Consider the following 10101-nt stretch of genomic DNA (forward strand, 5'->3'; position numbering starts at 1 on the left):
CAAACCTAGCCACCAACCGCCTCAACGGTGGTAGCTTCAATAAATGATAAATGGAAAGAGGCATAATACTAATGCATGCACCGAGATCACACATACAATCAAGAAATTGACCTCCATCTATGGTACAAGTAACCATGCATAGGGTTTGATCATCACACTTCTCGAGCAATGCTCCCATCAAAGCCGAAATAGAACTCCCCAATGGAATAGTTTCTAACCAATGGATTCTATCTTTGTTCATACATAAATCCTTGATAAATTTTGCATATTTAGCTACTTGATGGATAGCATCAAAGAGAGGAATAGTTACCTCAACTTTCTTGAACATCTCCACCATTTTGGGGTCAAGTTCTACACGCTTCCTAGCTTTCCTTGCTAATGTTGGAAATGGGATTGGTTGAGCAATTTCCTCTTCTAAGGCCTTATCATCTTTGGAGACTTCATTTGTTGGTTGGGAGATTTCATCTTCAACTACTACTTGTCTCTTCTTCCTCTTCAACTTCTTCTATCTCAATTCCCTCCACATCTTGAGTTACTATTATAGGACTTGATTCCTTTTTCTTCCTTTCTTGCAATTGTGTTCCGGATCTCAAGGTAATGGCATTGATGCGACCCTTGGGATTGGGTAGAGGTTGTAAAGGAATAGCACTAGAACTTGAGGCTTGAGGAGTGGAAGTGGAAGGTAGTTTGATGAGTCCATATTTTCTGATATATTTTGCTTTGATCTGAATGGATTCTAGTATATAATCTCACACTTAAGCACCTAAATAGCATACTTTTGTGTTTGATCCCTAATTTGATCCTAAATATGGAAACATGCAATTTTGTGCTTTAATAGAGCAAATTAATCCCACTTTATGTGATTCGATACGGTGATATGGTTTGTGAGTGATTTCTGGCCTTGAAGGCAAGAATGGATGGGAAAAAGTGGAAGAAAGCATGTACAATGGAGAAAACATTAAGAAAACAAGGAAAAGCACACACAGCGAAGTGTGCATGCGCACAACCCGGCGTGCGTACGCACAAGCGAGGATTTCTATGTGCGCGTGCGCACAAGTATCCGTGCGTACGCACAGGAGGATTTTCAGCCGAGTTTGCGGACGCACATGTCTGTGCGTCCGCACAGGTCCCAACACGTGATTTCATTAATGAAACACGTGCAACTCGTATTTTGGGGGCTTTTGGCCCATTTTGGAAGGCTGAATTGCTGAATTGAAGTGCTATATAAGGGGAGAATCAATACCTAGCAAAGGGAGCTCACTTTTATTTTAGTAGTAGTAGTATAGGAAGCTTCCATAGGAGTATGAGTAGTGTAGCATTGCTCTCTTAGAGTTTATGCAATTTCAATTGTAGCATTTTATAGCAAGCTTTAATTTTGGATGTTGATCAACTCTTTTGTAAGTACTCCTAATTTTCTCTTAATTACATTGTCTTTATTTTCATTTCCTTCTTGGTTCAAGCACTTTGTTTATATTTGCAATTTTGAGTTCTTGAAGTTTTGATCAACGAATTTTATGTTTCATACCTCATTTATGTTTGATTGTTTGTTTATATTTGGTTTTGTTGATAGTTGGTTATAGTTTTCTATTTTTCTTTGTAATTTTCCATACTTTACTTTTATGCACACAAGGTATTTGTGAAAATGCCAACTTTGAGTTTCGAGTAGATTTTCACACCTTGACTTGGGGTTTGAGTTCCTAGGATACTAGAGTCACAATGTCCGACATTTAGTGGTAGTTCTTGGGTAGTTGGTTGACTCTTGTTTCCATTGACGCTAGCCTTTTGTCAACTAGTTTGGTAAGTTGGTTATGACTTATGGATTAAGGTCAATTATGCTTGCTTGACTTACCCCTCGATGGTTGGGGTTGATCAAGGCCCCCTTTTTATGCATTTTCACTATTTTTGATCTTGTTTCCTTTTACTTGCATTAATTACAATTTTTATTATTACTTAGTTCTTTGATTTCTTAGTTCTTTTAATCCTTAATTTCTTGCTCGAAAACCCCCTTTTTTTGCCTTCATAACCAAGGAAGTAACACTTCAATTGCATTCCTAGGGAGAACGACCCGAGGTTTAACTACTCTCAGTTTTAATTAGAATTCTAAACTTTGATCGGGCATTACTCGTTGGTTGAGAGCTAAACTTGCAACAAGGTTATATCTCTCCTTTACTGAGAAGGAATTATTTACTGACGAATTTTCCCACATCAAGTTTTTGGCGCCGTTGCCGGGGATGCGCAATTGGTGTTATGTTTTTGGTTGTTGTAAATATGTTAATAGTGTAAATAGCACTTTTTGGTTGTTTGTTTGCTCTGGTTAGTAGGCTTTAGTTTATATTTTCTTAATGACTTTTTCACACAATCACCACAATGCACCCCAACGGAACCCAAACACTTACCCTTCTTGTCACCAATCTTACACACCATCACTCCACTACACACAAAACCAAATCCCCACCCTCATGAGCTTGATTGTCAACCTTCATCACCTCAATCTTCTTCTTCGTATATGGATCAAGCCACACAAGACGTACTTCTCATGCTCATTCAAGGATAACAAGAGTTCCAGAAAAAGCAAGAGCTCGCCATGTCTACCTTAGCAAAGACTTTGGATCATTTAGCTTCATCGCGTTCATGCCACAAGCAAGAAATTCTAGTGGATGAATGTATGGAACCGAGTAACAAGTGTGGAGTGAATGAGAAAGTACAAAATCAAGAAGAAGATGTCAAGTCATGAGATGAATGGCGAAAGAAGGCAAATGAAGAGTTGATAGGAATTGATCAAGAGGATTCCATCATCCGAGATTTTTTGTCCAACTTGGGTTATTCCTTCGATAACCTTCATGAGTCTCCACTAGTATATTTGGAAGGAGATGTTGATGTGGACTTCACATGACCTCCAATTTTAGTTGCCAAGAGGTGAAGAAAGTGGTACAAGTTGAGTGGGTGAAGAATTCTCCAACAAGGTTTCTAGGACCACAGCAATATGCCGTTCTAGAAACGGACGGTCAACTTCGAACCTTTCTTGGAGTAGTGGATGGTGATGGGAAGAATGTTAATTGGCAATGGAATGGGAAGTTCATCACAAGGTGCAACTTAACATTTGAAGATCAATTTTGGTCCAAGAGTCAAATTGGTGGATTCCGGGTAGTGCATGATGAGCAGATAATTTATACACTTTTGGCATTGTTTTTAGGTAGTTTCTAGTATGTTTTAGTTACTTTTTAGTATATTTTTATTAGTTTTTATGCAAAAATCACATTTCTGGACTTTACTATGAGTTTGTGTGTTTTTCTATGATTTCAGGTATTTTCTGGCTGAAATTGAGGGACTTGAGCAAAAATCTGATTCAGAGGCTGAGAAAGGACTACAGATGCTGTTGGATTCTAACCTCCCTGCACTCGAAGTGGATTTTCTGGAGCTACCGAAACCCAATTGGCTCAATCTCAATTGTGTTGGAAAGTAGACATCTTGGGCTTTCCATCAATGTTTAATAGTTCATACTTTGCCCGAGATTTGATGGCCCAAACTAGCGTTCAAACGCCCATCAGAGACCCTTTTCTGGCATAAAATGCCAGAACTAGCACCAAAGCTGGAGTTAAACGCCCAAAGTGGCACCAAAACTGGAGTTTGAACTCCAAGAAGAGCCTATGCACGTGAAAGCTTCAATGCTCAGCCCAAACACACACCAAGTGGGCCCCAGAAGTGGATTTCTGCACTATCTACTCATTTTCTATAATCCTAGTTTACTAGTTTAGTATAAATAGCACTTTTTACTATTGTATTCACATCTTTGGACCATTCTTTGATTCTTAGATCAGGTCTTTGAACCCTATTTTGATTGTATTATGCCATTTGGGAATGGCCAGCCTAGACCTTGTTCTTATGTATTTTCAACGGTAGAGTTTCTACACCTCATAAGGTAAGAAACTCTGCTATTCCTCAAGTATTAGTGCAAGTACTATTATTTTTCTATTCAATTCACGCCTACTTCTCCTCCAAGATATACTCTTGTACTTAATTTAGTTAAGTCAGAATGAAGTGGTGATCCGTGACAATCACCCAATCTTCGTTACTCGCTTAGCCAAGATCCGCGTGCCTAACAACCACAAAGCAGTCTACATGATGTTCAACGTAGTCATTGGACGACAGCTGGAGTATACTCTCTTTGGTCTCTGAACCACGGATCTGAATCACCTCTCCTGACAACAGAGCGTTCAAATCTGTGACGTTAGAACTTTTGTGGTATAAGCTAGAATCAATTGGTAGCATTCTTGAGATCCGGAAAGTCTAAACCTTGTCTATGGTATTCCGAGTAGGATCTGGGATGGGATGACTGTGACGAGCTTCAAACTCATGACTGTTGGGCACAGTGATAGTGTGCAAAAGAATAAATGTATTCTATTCCGACACGATCGAGAACCGACAATTGATTAGCCATGCGGGAAATCGTAGAGGACATGTTTCACTGAGAGAACGGATGGTAGCCATTGACAATGGTGATCCACCAATATACAGCTTGCCATGGAAGGGAGTACGCATGATTGGATGAGGACAATAGGAAAACAGAGGTTCAGAGGAAACAAAGCATCTCTAAACGCTTATCTAAAAATTCCCACCAAGAAACTACATAAGTAACTTTATTTTATTTTATGTTTTATTTATCTTTTTATTATCAAAATCTCATAACCATTTGAATTTGCCAGACTGAGATTTACAAGATGACCATAGCTTGCTTCAAGCCGTCAATCTCCGTGGGATCGACCCTTACTCACGTAAGGTATTACTTGGATGACCCAATGCACTTGCTGGTCAACTGCGCAGAGTTGTGAGAAAAGTGCGAAATCACGATTCCGCGTACCAAGTTTTTGGCGCCGTTGCCGGGGATTGTTCGAGTTTGGACAACTGACGGTTCATCTTGTTGCTTAGATTAGGTAATTTTCTTCTTGTTTCAACCTTTATTTTATTTTCAAAAAGTTTTCAAAATATCTTTCAAAAATTTTTTCTTCTTTTTCGTTTTCCAAAAATTTTTCACAAAAAAATATTTAATAAAATCATAAAATCAAAAAAGTTTTTGTTTCTTGTTCGAGTCTAGTGTCAATTGCATGTTTTTTATTTTTCTAGCATTTTTCAAAAATTCATGCATTATGTTCTTCATGATCTTTAAGTTGATCTTGGTGATTTTCTTGTTTTGTGTCTTTTTTTGATTTTCATATGCATTTTCGAATTTTTAGAGTCAAAAGTTTAAAAATTTTTAAGTTTGGTGTCTTGCATCTGTTTCTTTTCTAAAAATTTTTTCAAAAATATGTTCTTGATGTTCATCATAATCTTCAAGGTGTTCTTGGTGTTCATCTTGACATTTAAAGTGTTCTTGCATGCCTCATTGGTTTTGATTTTAACTTTTCATGTCTTGAGTCATTTTGTTGTTTTTCTCTTTCTTCTTTAAAATTCAAAAAATAAAAAAAATATTTTCCTTATTTCACTCATAAATTTAGAAATTTTGGGTTGACTTAGTCAAAAAATTTTAAAATTTAGTTGTTTCTTGTTAGTCAAGTCAAAATTTCAATTTAAAAATTCAATCTTTTCAAATCTTTTTCAAAAATAAAATCTTTTTCATTTGTCTTCTTAATATTTTTGAAAATTTTAAAAATTGATTTTCAAAATTTTTTTTCTTATTTTTATTTCATATTTTCGAAAACCTTGCTAACAATTAAGGATTTGATTCAAAAAATTTCAAGTTTGTTACTTTCTTGTTAAGAAAGGTTCAATCTTTAAATTCTAGAATCATATCTTTTAGTTTCTTGTTAGTCAAGTCATCAACTTCAATTTTCAAAATCAAATCTTTTTAAATTTCTTTTTTAAATCTTTTTCAAAATAGATTTCAATCATATCTTTTTTAAAACTTAATTTCAAAATCTTTTTCTAACTTCTTATCTTTTAAAAATTTATTTTCAAATCTTTTCCAATTAACTACTTTGCTCTCTCTAATTTTCGAAAACCACTAACAACTTTTTCAAAAACTTTTTTAATTAACTAATTGTTTTAAATTCTAATTTTATTTCTTTTAATATTTTTTAATTTTTCTTCTTATCTCTTTCTATTTATTTATTTATTTACTAACACTTCTCTCCTTCTTAAAATTCGAACCCTCTTTCCCTCTCTGTGTTCGAATTCTCTTTATTTTCTCTCTACCTCATTCTTCTCTTCTTCTCTTCTTCTACTCACATAAAGGAATCTCAATACTGTGACATAGAGGGTTCCTCTTCTTTTTCATATGAGCAGGAGCAGGGATAAAGATATTCTTGTTGAAGTTGATTCTGAACCTGAAAGGATTCTGAAGAGGAAGCTAAGAGAAGCTAAAGCACAACTCTCTGGAGAGGACCTGACAGAAATTTTTGGAAAAGAAGAAGACATGGCAGCCGAAAATAATAACAATGCCAAAGATGCAAGAAAGATGCTTGGTGACTATGCTGCACCAACTTTCATCTTCTATGGAAGAAGCATCTCAATTCCTGTCATTGGAGCAAACAACTTTGAGCTTAAGCCTCAATTAGTTTCTCTAATGCAGCAAAACTGCAAGTTTCATGGACTTCCATCAGAAGATCCTCATCAGTTCTTATTTGAATTCTTGCAGATCTGTGATACTGTTAAGACCAATGGGGTTGATCCCGAGGTCTACAGACTTATGCTTTTCCCCTTTGCTGTAAGAGACAGAGCTAGAACATGGTTGGACTCACAACCTAGAGATAGCCTGAACTCTTGGAACAAGCTGGTCAATGCTTTCTTGACCAAATTCTTTCCACCTCAAAAGATGAGTAAGCTCAGAGTGGACGTCCAAACCTTCAGACAGAAGGAAGGTGAATCCCTCTATGAAGCTTGGGAAAGATACAAGCAATTAACCAAAAGGTGTCATTCTGACATGTTTCTAGAATGGAGCATCATATGCATATTCTATGATGGTCTATCTGAAATATCAAAGATGTCATTGGATCATTTTGCTGGTGGATCCCTTCATCTAAAAACACATGTAGAAGCCCAGGAACTCATTGAGATGGTTGCAAATAACCAGTTCATGTACACTTCTGAAAAGAATCTTGTGAATAATGGGGTGACTCAGAAAAAAAGGAGTTCTTGAGATTGATACTCTGAATGCCGTATTGGCTCAAAACAAAATATTGACTCACCAAGTCAATATGATTTCTCAGAATCTGACTTGATTGTAAGCTGCATCCGGCAGTGTTAAAGAAGCCTCTTCTGAAGGAGAGGCTTATGACCCTGAGAATCCTGCAATGGAAGAGGTGAATTACATGGGAGAATCCTATGGAAACACCTATAATCCTTCATGGAGGAATCATCCAAATTTCTCATGGAATGATCAACAGAAGTTTCAACAAGGCTTCAATAATAATAATGGTGGGAGAAATAGGTTTGGCAATAACAAACCTTTTCCATCATCTTCTCATCAACAGACAAAGAATTCTGAACAGAGCCTCTCTGGCTTAGCAAATATAGTCTCTGATCTATCTAAGACCAGTCTCAATTTCATGATTGAGGCATGGTCCTCCATCAGAAATTTGGAGGCACAAGTGGGTCAGCTGAGTAAAAGAGTTACTGAAACCCCTCCTAGTACTCTCCCAAGCAATACAGAAGAGAATCCAAAAAGAGAGTGCAAGGTCATCTACACGTCCAACATGGCCGAACCTATAGAGGAGGGAAAGGCAGTGATTCCCAGTGAGGAAGACCTCATGGGATGTCCACTGGCTAACAAGGAGTTCCTTATTGAGGAACCAAAGGAGTCTGAGGCTCATCTAAAGACCATAGAGATTCTACTGAACTTTCTATTACCATTCATGAGCTCTGATGAATATTCTTCCTTTGAAGAAGATGAAGTTATTACTGAAGAGCAAGTTGCTCAGTATCTAGGAGCAATCATGAAGCTGAATGCCAAATTATTTGGTAATGAGACTTGGGAGGATGAACCTCCATTGCTCATCAGTGAACTAAATGTATTGGTTCAACTGAGGTTACCTCAGAAGAAAGAGGATCCCGGAAGGTTCTTAATACCTTGCAACATAGGCACCATGACCTTTGAGAAGGCTCTGTGTGACCTAGGGTCCAGTGTAAACATCATGCCACTCTCTGTAATGGAGAAATAAAGAATCTCTGAGTTACAAGCTGCAAGAATCTCATTGGAGATTGCAGACAGATCGATGAAAAAGGCATATGGACTTGTAGAGGATGTCTTAGTGAAGGTTGAAGGCCTTTACATCCCTGCTGACTTCATAATCCTAGACATTGGGAAGGATGAGGATGAATCCATCATCCTTGGAATACCCTTCCTAGCCATAGCAAAAGTTGTGATTGATGTAGACAAAGGAGAGTTAGTCCTTCAAGTGAATGAGGACTATCTTGTGTTTAAGGCTCAAGGATTTTCCTCTGTAAACATGAAGAAGAAGCATGAAAAGCTTCATCCAACTCTATCCATGCAAAGTCAAGCAAAGCCCCCACATCCAAACTCTAAGTTTGGTGTTGGGAGGCCACAATCATGCTCTGAGCATCTGTGAAGCTCTGTAAGAGCTTCCTATTAAGCTATTGACATTAAAGAAGCGCTTATTGGGAGGCAACCCAATTTTACTTATCTATATTAATTACTCTTTCATTTTGTTTTCCATTGTTATTTTATGTTTTCTTTAGGATGACGATCATGTGGAGTCACAAAAGCAACTGCAAAAATTAAAGCAAAATCAAAAATAGCATAAAAAATAGCACACCCTAGAGGACGAGCTTACTGGCATTTAAACGCCAATAAGGATACCAAAATGGGCATTTAACGCCCAGCCTGGCACCATTCTAGGCGTTAAATGCCATAATTGGCAGGCAAACTGGCATTTAAACGCCAGTAAAGGAAGGAAAATAGGCGTTTAGACGCCCAGTCTGGCACCATTCTGGGCGTTAAATGCTAGAAATGGCAGGCAGACTGGCGTTTAAACGCCAGAAAAGGGTAGCAAACTGGCGTTTAACACTAGAAATGCCACACAGAGGGTGTTTGAATGCAAGAAAGGTGCAGGGATGAGAACTCCTTGACACCTCAGGATCTGTAGACCCCACAGGATCCCTACCTACCCCAACTCACTCTCCCCTTTCTTCACACCTTTCCATAACACCCTCTTCATCACTCACATCCATCCACTATTTCCCATCTACACCTACTCACTCAAATTCAAACCATTACCCTCCCAAAACACTCCCAACCCCACATGGCCGAACCCTTCACACACCACCATCTCCTCCATTTCTTCTTCTTCTCCTCATTTCTTTCTTCTTTTGCTCGAGGATGAGCAACCTTTTATGTTTGGTGTGGAAAAAGCATTGCTTTTTGTTTTTCCATATCCATTAAATGGCACCTAAGACCGGAGAAACCTCTAGGAAAAGGAAAGGGAAGGCAGTTGCTTCCAACTCCGAGTCATGGGAGATGAAGAGATTCATCTCAAAAACCCATCATTAGAAAGAGGAAGGAACACCAAAAGCACTAAGGATGGAGTACCAAGAGCACTCTATTATCCTCTATAAAATCAGAGAAGACCAAAGAGCCATGAGGGAGGAGCAACAAAGGCAAGGAAGAGATATTGAGGAGCTTTAGCACTCCATAGGATCTTCAAGAGGAAGAACTAGCCGCCATCACTAAGGTGGACCTGTTCTTTAATTTCCTTGTTCTTTTTTTTTTCTGTTTTTCGGTTTCTTATGCTTTATGTTTTGTCTATGTTTGTGCCTTTATTACATGATCATTAGTGTCTAGTGTCTATGCCTTGAAGCTATGAATGTGCTATAAATCCTTCACATTTCTTAAATGAAAAATGTTCCTAATTACAAAAGAACAAGAAGTACATGAATTTCAAATTTTATCTTGAAATTATTTTAATTATTTTGATGTGGTGGCAATACTTTTTGATTTCTGAATGAATGCTTGAACAGTGCATATTTTTTGATAGTGGAGTTTATGAATGTTAAAATTGTTGACTCTTGAAAGAATAATAAAAAAAGAGAAATGTTATTGATAATCTGAAAAATCATAAAATTGATTCTTGAAGCAAGAAAAAGCAGTGA

At 37.5% G+C, this 10101-nt stretch overlaps 1 non-coding gene across 1 annotated transcript; it reads right to left on the reverse strand.

The window, feature by feature from the left end:
- Positions 1 to 6814: 6814 nt before the first annotated feature.
- Positions 6815 to 6918, reverse strand: LOC112716021 (small nucleolar RNA R71). The gene has a single exon (XR_003160130.1). It is a non-coding gene; the product is annotated as a small nucleolar RNA R71 (small nucleolar RNA).
- Between the last annotated feature and the right edge of the window lie 3183 nt (positions 6919 to 10101).

Source organism: Arachis hypogaea, chromosome 1 (assembly GCF_003086295.3).
Source record: "Arachis hypogaea cultivar Tifrunner chromosome 1, arahy.Tifrunner.gnm2.J5K5, whole genome shotgun sequence".
NCBI classification, from domain to species: domain Eukaryota; kingdom Viridiplantae; phylum Streptophyta; class Magnoliopsida; order Fabales; family Fabaceae; genus Arachis; species Arachis hypogaea.